This window comes from Cavia porcellus, unplaced genomic scaffold, assembly GCF_034190915.1.
Source record: "Cavia porcellus strain 051 isolate PalLab524CR breed Dunkin Hartley unplaced genomic scaffold, mCavPor4.1 scaffold_16, whole genome shotgun sequence".
In the NCBI taxonomy this organism is placed as follows: Eukaryota; Metazoa; Chordata; class Mammalia; order Rodentia; family Caviidae; genus Cavia; species Cavia porcellus.
This window is the reverse complement of record NW_026947499.1, coordinates 1,298,554-1,317,500: the sequence shown is the minus strand read 5'-3', so window position 1 is coordinate 1,317,500 and position 18,947 is coordinate 1,298,554. Positions and strand designations below refer to the sequence as shown.

At 56.3% G+C, this 18,947-nt stretch overlaps 1 protein-coding gene across 5 annotated transcripts in view; it reads right to left on the bottom strand.

Annotated features, from left to right (window-relative positions):
* Rimbp2 (RIMS binding protein 2) overlaps positions 1–18,947 on the bottom strand; it is a 124,811-nt gene that overhangs the window by 96,507 nt on the left and 9,357 nt on the right. Inside the window, exon 1 of one of the 5 annotated variants that reach the window (XM_063225448.1) lies at positions 3,648–3,796. The exons of the other annotated variants lie outside the window; for them this stretch is intronic. The gene's annotated coding sequence lies outside the window, so the exon portion shown is untranslated. Of the gene's footprint in view, positions 1–3,647; positions 3,797–18,947 lie in introns of those variants that run through there. 5 annotated transcript variants of the gene reach the window in all.

Genomic DNA, 18,947 nt, shown 5'->3' with positions numbered 1-18,947 from the left:
CCCAGGCGCAGCGTCTGGCCAGGAAGGCCAGAACACGCGTGGATAATTTTAACCCAGGCCGGAGGCTAATGAGATTTCAAGCAGAGTGAGGAGGAGCCGGGGAAGGAGGCTAGACAGAGCGGACGTCGCCTCCCCGCTGATTTAATGACAGCTCGGAGGCAGGAGGGGCAGGCGGAGGTCACCACAGCCAGAGCCGCAGCCTCAGACGCAGGGCTTAGGGCCACCTGCCCACACGCCACAAGTCACACCAGCCGCTGCCCTGACCCCGAGCAGCCTTCAGCCGGGCAGGAGCCTGGAAATGCCACACGGGCAGCAAACTAAGCAGGCTCCTGGGGTAGAATGGACAAAAAGAGCTTCGCTCCTCTGGGCACGAGTGACTTCTCCAAAGGTTCTCAGCCCGGGCCACAACCAGCTGCCCCACCTGAGCTCCGAGGAGGAGTGAACGGGACCGGCAGGTGCCGACCCAGCAGGCCGAGCCCAGTGCCGTTCCTCGCCAGGTCCCCTGGTCCCCTGTTCCTGACTAGAAAAGACCTGCACACCCCTATCCCCCACCTGAGATGCTGGCAGAGGCAGAGGGGTCTCCATCTCCTTGGAGCTGGCTTTGAACAAGTCCTTTGGCCTTTTTACCAAAATAAATGTTTTCCTTTGGTTGATCCCTGAGCATAAGGACCTCAGTGGCTGGGAACACAAAGACCTGCAACACTGGCCAGCAGGAGCTCACACATGAGATCCCGGGGCTCCCCCAGGCCAAGCGCACCCATGCCCCCATCCGTCTCCAGCAGTCAGTACTTCACCCCCAAATCAGGCAGCTCAGGAGGACTCATCCCACTGAAATGCAAACTTCACCGAACACAGAAATAAAATGCAGAAGATTATGCAAGTGGCCAAGATTAACCTTAAAAAGGAAATAAATCTAGCAGGGCCCCTCAGAGAGCCTCCACAAATCCCAGCGAGATGCTGTCACAGGAGGACGGAAGACAAAAGCAGTTCTTACAGATTAGAAGACATTGCTAAAATGTCTCAGGCCACAAGGGGCAGAGCACACCTGTCATCCCGGCACTCGGGAGGCTGAGACGGGAGGATCGCTGTGAGTTCCAGCCCCGCCTGGGCTACAGAGCAAGATCCCGTCTCAAAAATGAACACATAAAGTGGTGATTTTTTTTTTTAAAGAAAAGCAATTTTAGATGGTAGTTTGGGTAAAGTTGAGAAGAGCTCCCAAAGTGACAAAAAATACTTAAAACTGTAAAACTCAGTTCCACACAGCCAACTGTTACCCATACGATTTTCAGAAGGGAAAAATGTGGAGAAGGGAAGTGTCAGTAAAAGATAATAACACTTTCTGATGAGAGCAGCTCCAGGCGTGAAGCACTCCAGGAATGGATAAAAAGCCACCATCCCAAAGGCAGCAGGAGAACACGGGGGCGGAGACACTTCCGAGGGCCACCAAAGAGGGGCTCAGATGAGGAGTGGGGTCGCCCGTCTCTCTGCCTCGTCTTGGACGCCCCCAGACTGTGCTGGGCGTCGCCTCAGCCTAAGACTCTCCGACTGCCGAGGGAGACCTCTCTCAGCCAGACGCACTGCAGCCTACAAGTGGGGACATAAACACCAGGGGAAGCCACTGAGCCCCGGGAACGCTGCATCCTGCCTGACCCACACGAACCAGCTGGCTGGGGAGCAGGGTTCCAGGGCGAGCTCACAGCTAGAGGCAGTGATCGTGGAACAGGACACAGGGGCCCGGGGAACAGAGAGGCAGGAAATCTCAGCCTCGGGGAGGAGGAGGAGGAGGAGGAGGGAGAACCACTAACTTGTGGATGCCAGAGAAACCAAGCATCCCTGCGAGGAGAGCGCAGTCCCTGTGGGCAGCCAGTCCTGCGGCTCGTGACCCACGAGGCTAAAGCAGTGACCTTTCCACCCGCGCTTTTATGCCCACCTGGGCTTCTCCGTCTCACAGTTGGACATGGGGACCAGCAGGACCGTCCTGCCCACCCTGAGACGCTGTGGACGCCTGTCCTCCCCGGAGCTGTGGCAAACAAAAACTCCTCCCGCTGTGATGTGCGCCCTGGAAGACAGGGTTGCCCTGGTGGATTTTCTCTACCGTAACCAAAAGTGCTACCTGTGATTCAGGAAATTCGGCAAATCTAAAGCGCAGGGTAGCCGTCCTTTTAGGACATTTAGGGAACTTCGAGAAGAAATCACCAGAAGCACTGCAAGAGGGCATTTCTTAAAAACCAGCACATCACCCCGAATCGCAGGGTGCGGCTGTGCTGGTCCACCTGCCCACAGGTAAGTCAGGCGGGGCTGGGGATGGAGCGGCTCGGGCGGGCTCGGCACAGAACCAAGGGCCACAGGAAGGATTTGGACGTCGTCTCCAGCGAGCCCAGGCCCCGCAGAGGTGCTCTCTGACTTGGTCCTTGGGGCGGGACCACCGAGCCTTACTCCAGCGTGCACCCCTTCCTGTCCTTAACGAGGTGGAGAGGATTGAGGGTGACACAAAATAAGGCTAAAGGAACTGACATCACCTGCCTGTTATGTCCGTTTCCCCTGTCCTACAGGAGAACTGTAACTCCTAGGTGCTCGGTGCTCGGCCTCCGGGCAGAGATCCCGACCTGGCTGTCCCTTCCCGCATGCCCCACGCTCTGTCAGCCCCCGATATGGTCACTGGCCCTCCCTGGACTCTGCCTGCACTGCCTGGAAGGCGCACCACGTCCAGACGTCTCCAAGCCTTCCCAGGGAGAAGAACCACCACGCACAGCTTCCCGTGAAGGCGGTCAAGGCAGCGCCCGAGCCACGTGTGAACCGCCTGGGACTCTACAGGAAATCAGGCCTGCACTGCGTTCATTACCAGAGCTGCTGGGCAGAGAGGGACAGGCGCAGTGGCCGATCAATGCCTGACTTACTGCCCGCTCTGCCGGGCGTGCTCGGCTCGCACAGCACGCGCTGACTTCTGGGGTGGACAGGCAGGGACCCCGCCCATCTCACCCATCCGCCCAACCTCCAGGCAGAGGAGCAGGAGGCAGCTCTGGCCTCAGCCAGCTGGAGCCTCGAGCCCTGCAGAGCACGCAGAGCAAAGCGCCACAGCCCGGCACCGTCCAGCTGTGCTCCTGGCAGAGCTCTTCCCGTGCTCAGCCGTTCTCATCAGCTGAGCCTCAAAACTGGAAAACGCTCCCAAGGCTGAGGATGAACAGGGTAAAAATTCCCACCGGAAACGTCAGCCCTTTGAACACTGGCGGTTTTGAATCCAGTTCTGTGCTACTTAAACAAGCAGGACCAGAGCCAAATCTGAACGGAACAGAGATTCTCAAGAGGAGGCGTTCAGCAGCTTAGTGAGGTGCGGGCCGCCTCCGGTGGGGGTGGACCGGAGCTGCCCCTGGCCGCATCACCTGGGTGTCCCGCCCTGAATATAATCAAAACCGATCCTGGGGAGGGGTCTGGATCTCCACCTCACAGGGCAGCGACAGTGAGTGAACCCTCAATTAAGAGGCAAGGTTTGCAGCCGAGGTTTATCCCGACCACCAAGGCTGGAGCCTCTTCCCCACTGCAGCCCACGGGAGCATGCTGGGCTGCACCCCAGGCCAGGCCTCCTAGCTCCCCGTCTCAGCCAAGTCATTACTCCACTGGCCTCCCGCACCCCACATCCAGGTACTTACGGGGCGCTGCACTCCTCACTGGCTCCCAGCACCAGCCCGGGCCAGCCTGGGCCTCCCCTTCCTGCCTGAGACTGTTCACTTATTCATGGGCTGCGAGCTGAGCCAACCAGAACGCTTTGTGTCAGCTGAATAGGACGGTAATTCAATCTGCGAATGGGAACCGCGCGGCGGGCACAGCAGCGGGTCACACACAGGGCGAGGGGCACAAAGCTGGTGGAGCCGGGGTGGAACTTGCACTGTGACAGTGCCCTGGGGTCTCAGGACTCTGCTGCCCTCAAATAACTCCCTGAGCCGAGAGACCCACAGGAGGTGGGGCACACCCCCACTCTCCTGCAAGGAGGGGCTCCAGCCTTTGAGAATCCACCAGGAAAACATCAGGCAGCCATCCAGGAGTTAATCTCTCTCAAGTGTTTACTGTGCTTCCCCGTGGTGAGCTCTGTCTCAGGGCCTCCTCTGTCCTCTCTCGGCCCCAGAGGTTCCTAATCCTACCGGGAGCCCCTGAGCTCGTCCAATCAACCCACCGACAACTACAATGCCTTCATAGCTCTGGTCCAGCGAGGCAGCAGCCTCACCACGGTGTCCAGCAAAGAGAGACCAGGCCTGTCCTGAGAGCCCACTCTGCCCTAACACACCGCTGTGCAGCCGGCTCTGTGCGCCTGCAGACAATGACACAGTTTAAAATCCGGGAGTCCCGCCTGCAGACAATGACACAGTTTAAAATCCGGGAGTCCAAGGCTCCAGAAGACCCTGAGACCAGAGCTGGTCACAGGAAGAGAGGGCTGAGGTTCCAGAGGTGAAGCTCCCGTCCCCACCTCGAGGTCCTCCTCTCCTGTGGCCCCATGCGGCCCCTCCCCCTCTGGACCCACATGCCTCCCACCTGGTTGTAATTATGCATGCTTGGCTAACGATGCCACATTGCATTCTTGAAAAACGTAGAGACTGGATGTTGTGTGACCTCACCACAAAAATAACCATGCAAGGCAAGGCATTTGTTAATTAGTTAGAACCACTCCAAGCCCCAGATAGTGGCGTGCATGACATGAGGAAATGTGGTCAGTCAGTTAATAAATGGCCTCCTGCTGAGTGTCCTGGCTGGAGTCCTTTGTCTCCACTCAGAGGGGCCTGGCTGAGCCCCTCCCACAGCAGCCGCAGGCCGCTGGGTGGTTTGCTGATCACTGCCATTGGTGATCCAGCTCCCCAGTGACCCAGGCCTCTGCCTGCCCCTGTCCCGGCTGCTGGGAGCTCAGAGAGGACAGGGACTCTGGCCAAGCAGCCAGCACAGCGTCGGGAGCCCCGTGGATGAGCTTGAGTTTCAGGGGGGTCCGGGCCGGGACACCACACCTGCTAAGCGTCTGCCCCAGGACACAAAAGGGAAGGTGTCATCACACAGAAAACACGCCACGCTTCCTAATCGCCTGTCACCGGCTGTCCTGTCCACGCACTGGGGCCCGGACAGCACCCACAACGTGGCAAGTGTGTTGCCCTGGAGAAGCCACGGTGCCCCTGTGAGCCGCCCCTCCCTGAGCTTAGACAGAAAAAGCAAATAAAAATGGGGAGCGGTTGAACCGAGGCTGAGCCAGAGGACAGCAAATTCCTGGAGACTGGAGAGAGCAGAGTGCCAGAGGCCGGCGGATAAACGAGCTGTCCCTCTCCGCTGTCCCTCTCCGTGAGAAGCCAGGTCCCACCCGGCCCCAGCCTCCCTTTCAGTTCCTAATCTCCCGTGGGCCCTCTCGAGACCCTGGCAGAAGCCCTCCTCCAGAACAGGGGGAGGGGCGGCAGCTGGAGGCCGTGATGGGAGGGGGTCTGGGGCAGCACCCCGCACGGCCACTGCGGGGGAGGTCCCAGGACTGGGTCAGAACTGACCTTCAGGGGTCACTAATGCGGTGCCTGCCAGACCTCCAGGGCCTGCAGCACTTGCACAGGTGGGCGACACCAGGCAGGCCTGCTCTGTGTGCCAGGGCCCCGACAGTGGTGAGCGGTGAGCCTGGCACGGTGGTGCCCGCCCTGGAGAATTCAGGGCAAAAGAAACGCAAGCTGCTGCCAGGGAGGCAGAGCTGGCGGAATCGTGACTGCACGTGCCCAAGAGGACTGGTCACTCTGAAAAGCCCCTGTGCACTGTGCCCCAACTCCGCCACACCCTGGAAAGGGGAACACTCCAACAACGTTGGAGCAGAGGGCGCAGGGTGAGGGGCCGGGCTGGGGCAGGGGATGGGTGAAGGGTCTGTCCACGCTGGAGCACTTGGAGGCTAAGGTTAGGGACAAAGTAACCCAGCTGATAGGCCTCGGGTGGCCATTAGCAACAAAGAAACAAATTTATAACACTGGTCAGCAATGGAGAGGAACACACTGCCCAGCAAGGGTGCGGACCAGCAGCAGCGTGGTTCGGGCACCACCGAGAATTTCCCTGTAAACTTGACGCCGCTGCTTTAAAAAACTGCTCATAAAAAAAAAAAAAAAACAAAAACAGCAAAAACAGTTTTAGCCCCTGTTCTTCTGTACAAGTGCTCATCTGCACCTTCCCGGATTTGGGGTGCCTGCCTCTCCGCCAAGCCAGGACGACCCAGGCGTCTGCGAGGACTGCACACCTCCAGCAGCGGTCGGGCACACGGGGACAGCGCCAGCTCTTGGGGGAGGGCGGGGACTGTTGAGGGAAGGGTCTCCTCTCCTGAGTCTCCTCTTGATCCTGGGTGACAGAAGAGAACCCTTCTCAGGAGGGGTGGCTGGCCGCCCGGGTCTCTGCCGGCCTCAGTTTGTTTTATGAACTCAAAGGAGATGAGGGCAGAATTTCCCCAGAACTGCCTCCCCGGAGAGCCCAGCCGCAGGGACCAGGACTCCAGGGACCACCCCGTGCATGGCTGAACACAGCCACCAGCAGCAACACCTGGTATTTAATTAAACACTTCACCTCGCAGGGCAATTTCATCAGATTAACCATCGTAAGGGAAAATTAATTTTACTCTTCCTAAAGGCCTGGAACCATCCTGTGTGGCTTAAGCTTACCTTCCGCCCAAGGGCTCCGCTCCTAGCTGAAGCCCGGTGCACTGTGCCCCTTTCTAAAATAAAATGACCTCGGGAATCTGATTTCTGCCTCCGCTAATTACTGACATTGTTAGCGCTGATAGCAGCAGCCAGCTCCAGGCTTGTTATCTCAAAGCACAGCTCCAGGCATCTCAGAGTGTGACGGGGAATCAAGACCTGGGGCATCCATGTCTGTGACAAGAGGAGAAACTAAGGCACAGAACAGTCACTGCAGAGACCCTACAGCTCCAAAGGTGAGAGCGAGGATTTGAACCCAGACCCCTAGCACGTACAGCCCTGTAAATGACACGACCAGCACAAAGCACAGGGAAAGGGTAACTGTGCCCAGTGGCCAGCGTATATGAAGGAAGTCCCTCTCCGCAGCAAGGAGAGAAATCCCAGCTCTACAAAGCGGCCTTTGAAGGGATTGGTCCAGGACTGTAACCCTAGAAACTGCCAGGGTGTCAGGAACCAGAGGGCAGGAGGTCCAGCCAGGCAGAGGAGGTCAACAGGGCCGCCCCAGCATCCCCTCACTATGCAGGATGGTCAGCCCCACTTGGCCTCCCTGTCCCAGTGTCACGGTGCTGTCCCTGCTACTCCAGGCCAAAGCTACCTCTGGAGCTCAAGCTCAGGAATCTTAACTCCAGGTGGCAGAAATGAAACACTGTCACTGCTCCTGTCTCACTGCCATTTAAAGGGAGAACGCAGGGCTGGGGCAAAGCCCCGCAGCCCTGGACAGAGCAGTGTAGACCCTTCCCTGTCGCCAGCCAGCCCCGGGGCCCACGTCATCTGTGTCCCCGGGGTACAGACACAGGCTTGGATAGTGCTGGTCCCTGGCCTGTGGTGGAAGAGGGGCCGGTGAAGGAGCCCTCGGGGAACGGAGCCTGGAGTCCCCACACAGCTGGAGCACGGGGCTGGGAAGCCCAAGTGCACCTGTGGCCCCCTCTGACTACAGTGACAGTGACAGCAGCCACCACCTGATCCCCCAGCACCAGCCCCCCGCTACCCAGTGCCTCAGAGCTGGGCCCACTGAGCCTCGCCCCCGTCCTGGGAACAGGGCACCACAGCCCCACAGTACCGATTGGAATCTAAGGCAGCCTGAGGCAAGGGCCACGCTGAGGTCCCACAACCTCGCTGTTAAAGCCACTCGGCCTCACCCTACACAGCGCGGGATGTGGGGTGCGAGCCATCCAGACGGGAAGATCAGCCCTGGCTTATGGCAGGTGGGCTATGGACTGGCCCCTCTGCACCCTGGAGCCCACAATGTCTTTGGTGACAGGTTTGGGGTTAAATGACCAGGGCAGGGACAGGACCCCAGCCAGTCCAGAGCGGGTCAGAGAACCGAGTGCTGCTGCGTCTGCTCCTCCTAGAACAAGATCAGCCAGCAAGACAGGGACCGAGGCTGGGCTGAACGTGCAAGCCTCCTGCCTCAGCCTCCCGGAGTGCACCCGGCTTAGCTCTGCGGTGAGTCGTAGACAGGTGTAATGTGTTGCAGGCCTGAGGGAAGGGAAGAATGTGTCTCACACCCGCTAAGGCAGAAAAGTGCACACAGGCTTCTTCTAGGTAATACCAAGCGCCTCAAAATCTTGACCCAGCAGCCCCACTTTTCTGAGTGTATTTGAAGGCCTTCAGGGGCACAACTGAGCGGCCTTTTAGAATTACACACACATCGTCCTTGGTTAAGAAAAGGAAAATGGTGAGTCTAAGGAGCAAAAGAAAAAGCTACCCATATCTTTTGAAACCACACCGAACCTTTTTACATTTTATGAACACCGTGGTCAAACGACATCCAAGCCACAAACAGCAGCGACCTCAGTGGGCAGGTTGATGGGTGCTTGTTTTATAAGTTACTCTTGCACTTCTCAGGAGCTTCCGAAGTGAGCGCATAGTAAGTGGTCTGTGAATCAAGCGAAGCCTGTTTGAATGACTTTCAGAAAGAGATGAACCGTGAACCATCACTGCGGCAGCAGGAGCGGACACTGGCACCAAGCACAGATTTGGGCCACGCCGCAACGCACGTCATGCCCTCCTCTTTGGTGACAGCATCCCTTGGTGCAGCCAGAGACCCAGTTGGGTCCATCTGTTTTTTTGGGCCCAGATCCTCAGCATGCAGCCACAGGTGGGCCAAGGGCTCCAGTTCCCCTGCTCACCTCCATGCTCTCCCATTGGCCAGAATGAGTCACATGGCCCATCCATGTCCAAAGGCTGCTGGGAAATGTAGTCCTCAGCTGAGAAACACCACGCTGTGGGAGGAACAGGCCTGGGGTGAGCAGCCAGCTGTCCCTTCCACAGTGCAGGGTCACAGTTCCAGCCACACCACGCAGGTCCCACTTCCCTCCCCCAGTCCCCGTTCCTAGCACTCGGCTAGGACTGAGCGACCAGGACAAGGCAGGAGCTGTGGTGCAGGGCCCTAATGAGCGGTGTCAGCCATGCCGGAGGCTGCCTGCGTGAGGAGGCACCTCGCATCCATCTGCAGGTTCAGCGGGGAGCCCTTGGGCCCCAGCTGCCGCCTGAGTCTCTGCCCCACAGGCTCGCTCCTGTCTCGGCTCACAGCCCCTCTGGAAAGGGGAAATTCTGCTCTCAGACCCAAAGGCCAGCCCCGCTCTGCCCTCAGCCAGGTGCCCCAGCCCCCTTTCTCTGGCCTATTTGGGGAGCAGCTCAGGTCTACAGGCGACTTTGTGCACAAGGCAAAGGACTGCGTCCCCAGCGTAAATCAGGCCTGTGCCCTGGAAGAAAAGGGCTGGTCAGGCCCGCAGGCCCGCAGACGTCGGGAGGAAGAGCAAAGGGATTTCGAGCAGCATTTTCCTGAACAAAAATGTATGCAGCCAAAGCCACTTTGTAAACGTCACAGGGGGTGCAGACCGTGAGGAGGGAGCCCTTAGGCCCGGGCAGCACTGTCCTCTCCTCCACCTCTTGCTCCACTCCACGCTTCCCCCTCCTACAGGGATCGCCTCAGCCCATCTGTCACACCCATGCCCCCTAGGTAGAGGGCAGCGGCCACATGCTGGGGCAGGCAGGGGTCCAACACTGGCTGCTGGGCTTGGTGTTGCAGCCCAGGCCGTGGGTTCCACCCTCTGGGCCTCCGAAGACATAACCACAACAACCACCATGGGCATGAAGGCCAAGGACGATGGGAGGCAGACGCCACGTGGCAGTGACGCGGGCACCATCCCACAGGGCAGGTCCTTCCACCTGCTGGCCCAGCTCTGAGCACCCGGTCACCAGCTTCCCGCTCAGCCAAACGCTGTCACTGCTCCCTGGAGGAGGAACCAGCCTGGAGCCTCCCCAGGGTGAGCTCCCCAGTCACCTGGAGCCTCCCCAGGGTGAGCTCCCCAGTCACCGTCAGATGGGCACCAAGTAGAGGAGGAGCTAGGCACCAGCCAAGCCACCTGTCCACCCTCAGCCCAGGGGGAGGTCCCAGACCACAGAAAGGCCCAGCGGAGGACCCAGAAAAACACCTGACAGGGTTGAAAATAGCTCTGAGCTGAGCGCTTGCCTTTGTGTTACGGCTGGCAAAGAACCAGCCCCTGCAGCCACTCACATGGAGGCTTTCATGTGGCTCGTGCTGTTGAATTTAGTGCCACGGGTCGTGTGCAGGATTTAAACGTGTGCAGGACCCTTACACCGAGTACACTCCATCAGAACGAACATGGACCAGGGCCTTCACGGGGACTACATGGCAGCTGCCGGAAAGCTTCTCACTGTAAATAGCATGCTAAGAATTCAAAACATCTTACTTCACAAAATCTAAAACAAGAGCTGGCATGCACCTATAACCTCAACTACCCCAGAGGCTGAGGCAAGAGGATTGCACATTTGAGGCCAAAATGGCAAATTTAACGAGACACAATGTTTGAAAACTTGGGGTGCCTCTCTGTGGGAAAACACGTGCCTCACATGTGTGGCGATGGCAGGAACACCGATGGGACACCCAGGTCTGGAGGTGGATTTACGGGTCAGGATCACTCCCACAATACCAGGACCCGAAGGCCCAGGGAGGGAGGTTTTCACGGGGTGGGAAAGCAGAAATCCAGAGCAGAGTACTTGGCTGTCTTTGATGGGTTCTCACAATACGCACGGCAGGGACCAGCCGTTCCTGGGAGACAAGAGGAACAGGAACTGTTGCCCAGCAACAAACCGGTGTGTACTGGCTGTTCCATCACTCCCCACACGCTGGTTCCCCCGACAAATCTGAGACCAGGTCTCACTGGAATCACTGAGAACATCAGTGTCCTAGGAGGGGCCTAGCCACGGTCCGCAAGACCAAAATTTCCCAACAGGAGTTTGTGGTTTGCCTCCCTCATTGTAAGGTTTTTAAGAAGAGTTCTGATTTAGAGTCATCTGTTTTGTGGCAGTCTTGGGAACAAGGTCCTCAGGCTCCGGCCACGTGTGCGCCTCTTTAGAGGGAGCTTCAGAGGAGCAGTCTGGTCCAGGTAAATTTTTCAGAAACTCAGCAGGGTTCTGGAATGGTGGCTCTAAGGCGGGTTTCTGAAATGTTAAGAGCTGTTAATATGGCACGCGCAGAGGCGTCTGCAGGTATAGCTCAACGACCAGCTAAACTGTCACAAGTTGTTCCTATAGGAAACTCTTCCACAACCTGAAGGTGAACTTGATGGCCCGTATGCCATATGTAATTTTTATTCAGCCTTTAATAGCTCTGCCAATTTTTGGATTACCTCTGTTACAGTGCAGGCCCATCGTCACTGCCAGTAATCAAGGTCACACCGAGGGGTGACTTCTCACAACAGGACCCTACAGACTTCTGCTGTTCCGGCCAACCTGAGTAGGTGCAGAGGAGCACCAAGTCACACCAGGTGGACGTCAGGGCCAGTGACGCAGACACGAAGCCTGTGCTGGCTGCAGGGGTATAGGTGCCACTGCTGTGGCTGGAGTTTGCAGAACACCTGGTGGGGACTGGTCTGGCTCTGGCTGAGATGGACCTTCCGGGTGGACCTGGTACAGTTCTTCTAGCTGGAGTTAACATTTCAGTCAGAGCTTAGGCCTCTGGACTGGTTGTTTTGAGAGCAGGTTTGGCCAAAGAAGCTTTGTCCAAAGTGACCACAGCATATCTAGAGGTACAGCACAGCATGTGGGACCTGGACGGTTAGGTCTTGGCCTAAGGTGGCTTATCAGCTTTCTTGATGGGAAAGACAGTGGCTGCCAGAGCACAGAGGCAAAGGGGGGGCAGCCTTAGTGACCAGAGCCAAGTTTGTACAGGTGGGTCCAGCAGAGGCTGACAGCCTGAGTGAGCATCAGTGATTCTGTGAACTCGAGGACCCAGGTTCTGTAGAAGCCAGGAGCACCGAGAAATTTGAGGCATTTCTTTCTCATAACTAGTTCCTGTCAGATATCAGAGCTGAGCTTTTGTGTCTTTTTAGCGGGTAGCTTGGGTGTCATTAAGCAGTTGGCAAACTAGCAAAACCAGTTTTTAAACCTCTGGGAGGTTGAGTGCAGGCCAGTTGACTTTTGAGTCCAGAACTGGGGTCTTTGCATAGAGGGGCTGCCTGGCAAGTGCAAAGTCCTGAGTTCGATTCCTGGTACCCAAAAAAAAAAAAAGAGGGGCTGGTTAATAGGAGCCAGCCAAAGGCAGAAGAAGGCTTTTGTTTTGTTTTTTCTTTTTTTGTACCAGGTATCCAAATCATGATCTTGCACTTACCAGGCAGGTGCTTTTGCCGCTCAGCTAAATCCCCAGCCCAAAGAAGGCATTCTTTAGGTCCAGACACTTGTGCCAGCAGGCTGTAGGCGGCAGAAGTCAGAGGCAACGTATATGGCGGGCACCACCGGCAGCCAAGAGATCCTGAGCTTTTACAGCCAGCAGACAGAGATGTGTTTTAGCAGTTCAACATTGATAGTTTTCTCAGGGGACCGTGGCAGAGCCAGAAAGGACAGAGAAACAGGCTGCCCCAGAGAAAAGGTGCTGGTGGCTTGGCCAAATGTGTCACCAGAGCCTCCCCCAAATAGGGAGAGAGTTCTTAGCCCCTTGGGGCAACTGAGTCCAAGTGAGCTGGCCTTTGTCTGAGGGTCTCCTCACTGCCGGGGCTCATGGGAACAACTCACAAGCTGAGAAGGCATCTTTCAAATCCACAACAGTCCAGAAGGGTGTCTGGGTCAGGAACCACAGAGTACACAGTGATGGCCACGGTGCTGACCCCACAGAGATCTCGCGTTGGTCAGTAATCCCTGCTGGGCATCTTTACCAGGAGGACAGGAGTGTTCCAAGGAGACGAACCATCCATCGAGTCCGAACCGCTTTGGGTGGCTGAGGTGTGGCTGGGGCAGGGTGGGTGGTAGGCTTTTCAGAATTTCAGGTGGATGCACGCATCATCTTCCTCTCAGGGAAAGTGCAGGGTTAAAGGAGAGGGAGGCTGGCTGACTTGGTGACAGGAATCCTCCTGGATGCAAGCTCATGCTCAGCAGGAGCGATGAGAGAAAAAGTCCCAGTTGCTCTGGTGCTGGCAGCTTTTGGACAGAGGGAACTTTTGAAGGCAGAGTGTTCTGTCCCATTCTGTCCCGGCAAAGTCATAGTTTTCCCCTGATTTTTACAATGACCGCAGGTTCTCAGGGGCCCAATCCTCAGCAGCACTCAGAGGTTAAACATTCCACTCCCCTTCCCTTGAGGGTGGTCCTGATGAGAGCTGATCAGACTCCCTTTCTGTCTTTCTTTCTTTTTTTTTTTTCCCCGTCTTTTTCATTTTTATCGGTACTGGGGATCGAACTCACAACCGCCTGCTTGCAAGGCAGGTGCTTATGCCGCTGAGCTAAATCCCCAGGCCCCAGACTCCCTTTCTGCTCAAGCTGAGCAGGGTTGATAGACGAACTGGGGTGCCCCCAGGGGTCTTACTGGGATTAGGAAGGCAGACAGCCTCACCAATTGTGTTAGTTACTTTTTACTCGTTGCTGAGACAAAATACCTGAAGCCCAAGTTGGGAAAAGAAAGGATTATTTCTTACAGTTTTTGGAGGTTTCAGTCCACACTCAGTTGGCTCCAAGGCAGGTGGGCATGGCTGGGCCACAGTTCATGGTGGCTGCAAACCCCAAACAGGAACCAGCAAAGAGCAAGACACACCTTCTTCCTGCCATTACATCACATCCTGGCTCCACCCCTATGTGGGTGGAGCACTGACACCATCAATCCAAGCACTAGACAATGAACCATCACAAATGCACAATGCAAACTCATGAGGCCTGGGGGACACAAACATAAACCATGACACCGATGGATCATATTCTCCTCCCTTTGGGGTCCAGTGTGAGCCAGTTGAGCAGAAAGCCAGGAATCCTTCTCCAGACCTCTGAGGGCACTCAAGGAATCTCAAGAGTGCACGTTCCCATCAGGATCTGGAGAGGTCCTTGCTCCATTCACAAGGGCCATGACCAGTGACCAAAGAGGTCAGCATGGTCAGTCTTCCAAGCCAATGCACCGGATACAACCATGAGCAGAAACACCCAAACAGAATCTAGGACTTGGAGACACCCTTATTTATGTTAACAGGCACTGAGCAGGATCATTCCCAGAACATCAGGCCCCCAAAGGCCCAGGAGGTAGGTTTTCATGGTGTGTAAAGCACAGAAGTGTAATACCTGGCTGTCCTTGATGGTTCTTACAATTTGCATCACAGAGGGCAGCTACGTATCACAGTGACTAGACACTTCTAGGAGACAAAAGCATCAGGATCTATACCCTAGGCAACTGACAAACTGAAGCATACTGCCTGGGGAGGAGGTCATGTTTGCTCATGACCTGGCGAGGCTCAGGTTCAAGCCCCAGTGAAGGGCAGAAGGACTCTGTTGGTCTTGCTATTTTGTGATTTATTCATGATTTAATCACTCCTCTCCTCTGCCTCTGCTTTGTTTTAGGGCTTTCTTCTTGCCAGTGTTGACTGTTTGGATTAACATGTCTTCAGTACGCTCTGTAAGAGAATCTAAAGCTGTATATTTTATCAGGTATCACTTTCCCCAAATCTTAGGTATTAGCACATGGCAGGAGCCAGGACATAATGACCTGTAAGCCAAATCTGTCCCCCACCATCTGTTCCACTAAATAAAGTTTTATCGGCTCACGGCCACACCCACTGATTCACGTATTTTCCACGGCTGCTGTGGGCACCACTGCAAAGTTCAGTCGTTGTCACAGAAACCAGACAGCTTGCAAACCTGATCATGTTCACCACGAGTTCCTCTGCAGGAAGCAGGTTTCTGATCCTTACTCCATGGGGTCCTGTTGTTCTCGGTTTCCAAATAATCCAACAGCTCTGTGCTGCCCCATTTTTAATAGACGGCATTCAGATGCTCTCTAGCGCCCAGGAATCACATGGAGGGGTGTCTCTATTGACATCTCAGTGGGTCACCTTGATGCCTATTTCTCCTTTCTTGGTGGCACTGGCCCCTCTGTGGCCTCACCAGGCCCTGGATTCTCACATTAGGCCAGATATGTCCAGATGGAGAGTCACCAGAGTTGCCCATCAGTAGTGCCCAGTGGGGTCTCCCTCTGTAGCAAGAGAATGGGGTTATGGAAGGAAGAGCATGCGTGGGTCCTTTCTAGGGAAGCAAGAACCCCACAATGCCACCTCCCTTCAACAGGACCAGGTCCCCTGGTGAGGATGCCAGCTGGAGTCACAGGGCCACAGAAGGAGGTGGAGTCTGCAGGGACCTGAAGCTGCCAGGATTTAAAATTTTGCCTGTCCTGTACTTCTAGCACCAGACAAGCTGGACTGTGCCCTGTATTTCCTTCTTAAGATGAAGTGTTCATGTTCAAGGACTGATGGGGACTCTAGCCAAAGAAATTTGTTTCGGGGTTTTGGAGCTGAAGGTCAAGATGGCGGCAGTGTGGCTTCCTTATGAGGACGGTGATAGTTGATCACAATGGCCGACTGGCTCTGAGGAGACTGGAAAGCACACTTCTGGGTGTGTATGGTGGGCCCTGGGGCACGACCTTGTGGATTAGATCAGGTCCCTGCCCTTCCCTTCTGGCTCTTCCCTGCTCTCTGTTTCCAGCCACCATGAGGCGAGCAGCTCCCTCCTCCACACCCTTCTGCCATGGCGCCTCTGTCTTGGGGCCAGCGGGCCATGGACTGAACCCTCTGGGCCCTTTTTCCCTTAAGCGATGTGTGTCAGGGATTTTGCCCTATAGCAGAAAGCCAACTCACATCACACAGGCTGCAGGGGGACTCTGCCTCCAGCCTCTCCTTGGGAATCCCCTGGCTGGCAGCTGCTTGCTCTGCATCCACGTCCATCTGACTCTGGGTCCAGTTTTCCCTTTTGTATAAAGACAACACTCACATGGATTAGGGGACCCTAACGACCTTGCAAAGACCATGTAATCAAATGAGACCACTTGGACAGGTGCCAGGGTAAGAACTCCAGGATCTTTTGGGAGAGGGACAAAATTCAGCTCACAACCACCAGAAGATAAGAAGTGAGCCCATGCACACCCCACGGGCTCCCATCCCAGAGCAAGCCCCAGCCAGGAGTGAGGGGTTCCAGATCCAGAGGGGGACAGATGACGAATGGACTTTTCTATTAGCATATGTTCCCTGGGCCTAATGGTCACATTCATCATAGAGGATTTTTCCTGTATATAGTATATCTTTTTTTTTTTTTTTTTAGACAAGGTCTCTCTGTGCAGTTCAGGCTGGCCTTGAGCTCACTTTGTATCCAGGCTGGTCTCGAACTCGCAACAATCCTCCTTGCTTCAGCCTCCCGAGTGCTGGGATTACAGGGGTGAGCCACCACGCCCAGTTTAGTGTACAGTATATTTGACTGCTTTGCACTCCAGAAAGAATGGCTGTAATCAAGAAATCAGCCAGTAACAAACGCTGGCAGGGCTGCGGGGCACAAGGGTCCCTTCTCCACTGCTGGTGGGAGCGTACTTGAGAACAACCACTGTGGAGATCAGCATGGAAACCAGCTATTCTCCCAGGTATCTTCCCGAAAGAGTTAAGAGCATCACGCCACAGGGACCTACGCATGCCCATGAACGCAGCAGCACGGTTTATAAGAGCTGCATCTTGGAAACGGCCCATGTGCCCATCAACAGATGAACGGCTAACGAAGATGTGATATTTATACACAGTGGAGCGGATATTCTTATAACTGCACTGATGTGTTCCAGAGGACAGCTCCTATCTGAGCCAAACCGACGGCACCCGGGTGCTGGAGGGACCCTGGCACGGCGAGGGCTCTGAGGGGCAGGGAAACCGACCACAAGTTCTATTTTGTGACACCCACGAGTCCCTGCTATTCGCCCTACTGTTGCAGCAAGCCAGGCTTGAAACGAAGTATTCACCTTGCTGTCAGACCCGAGGGGGGCGGCTGGACCCGTGTTGCCTTGTCTGGAGATGGAGAGCTTGTTTACTCCCAAGGCACCTGATTTTTTCCTGTCTTGTCTGCACAACGCCACAGCTCCTGATGGAAATTAGAAAGGCCACGCTGATGGAGAGCCCGCGGCGGTCCGATAAGGTCAGCGCTGCCCGCGGAGGCAGGTGGGCCGAGCCCAGGAGCTGTCTGGCTGCCAGGGATCGCTGAGTGCCCAGACCCCACCCCTTTCCTAGAGGAGAGGGCTGGGTGTGGCGCTGTCCAGCACCCCGGTGCTGAAACTGCGCTGCCCGGAACGACTTCCGCTTCTGGGCCTAAGAACACTGGTTTTATTTTCTGCACTGATACCCCTGCCATCGCATGGATTCTGTGTTCTGAGTTTGGGGAAAATGTGGCTGTTTGAACCAGGAAAAGGGAGCCGCCGCACAACATTCTGTAAACAGGAGACCGGTGGGATCATATTTCACTGAGTAAATTGACAAAAGGTCAAAAAGCTTGATCTCAGCACCAACGTGCTTGGTCTGAAAGCTAAACTGCCATTTAAATATTTATGGGCGAGCCTGGAGCCGCAGCCTGACGTCCCCTGGGGCCCGCGGGGAAGTGCAGCTGAGGCCCTTTATGGGAAGTGACCAGGCAGCTTCCCTTCTGGGCAAGGTCCTGGGCAGGGAGGGGTGCGCTCAGCCCTGGAGGGGCCCTGCAGGGCTGCAGTCCCACAGGAATGAGAGCCCTGTCCTGTCTCGGCTCTGGAGATCAGGGCAGGTGCCACACAAGGTGAAGACAGCACCTCCCGGCTGTGTGGCACATCCCGGATGCCCCCCAGTGTGGCCCCCACAGCCCAGTCCCTAGCATTTGTGCCCCACAGTGCTAAGACCTTTGCACGGTCCGCAGGGGGCCCCGGGAGAGCAGCAAGGCTGTGTTGCTGGGTGGCAGGAGGGGGCCACCAGAGAATTCAGCCACCCAGAGAATTCATGGAGAGCCGTGTGCCCAGCCCCACGCTGGCCAGGGCCACCCTAAGGGAAGTTAAAAGTGACAGATAAAGTTAATTCAACTGGATAGATCTGAGCTAGCAGCATTGCGATGAAACCAACATAAAAATGATTCACGCATCATCAGGAGCCAGCGCACGTGTGATGCCTGTGCCTCTCTGTTCAGATCGGTGTCCCTTCTGGGCTCCACACCCGAGGCCACGCAGGGCAGCAGGGCTGAGAGGGAGGAGGGCAGCGCTGACCGACACCATGGAGCAGGAAGGCCCTGGCCTCTGTGGCAGCTGGGACGGAAACACAGCCCGGACTGTGCCTCCTGGACATTGCTCCTCCGCAGAACCTCCTGGGAACCTCTCACTCAGGGCCAAGGTGACCAGCACGGGTGGAGCTGAGGGAGCACCCAAGAATGGGTTTGAGGCTCAGGGAATCTATGTAAAGAGATAGAGGGGGCAGGTGCCACCAGAGGCGAGGTCCACGCTGGGGCAACAGTGTCTCAGCGCTCTGGGCCAAAAGAGGTCTCAGTCTTTACGATGGTGGCCCAGATTCCACTACTCCTCTCCAGGCCAGATGCAGGGGCTGCTCACTGCCCACCACATGCAAGGGTCCACAGCAGAGCCAGCCCTGCAGGGCCACCCTGTCCCAGAGCCAGAGAGGCCACTCCGTGGCCAGGAAGCTCGGCTGAGCAGAGTCTCTGACTCAGTATTAAGGTTAAGATGCCGAGAGCAAGGGCGAATCCACAGGGGACTCCACACAAAGCCCACGGGCTCCGTACAAGGCCACAGTGGGAGAGAGGAGCCGGGGCAGGGAGGCCAGGGCTCAGATGTGTTGCTGTGCTCACTGACCGCCACGCGGTGTGGGGAGCCATGCAGACCTCAGGCCCCAAGGGGCTCCTCTCTGCACTGGGGCAGGGGCCAGGCTACATCCCCCCAGCCTGAAGTCGACTCTCCGGCTTCCCTCAGAGACAGATCTGAGTCATGATCTCGGG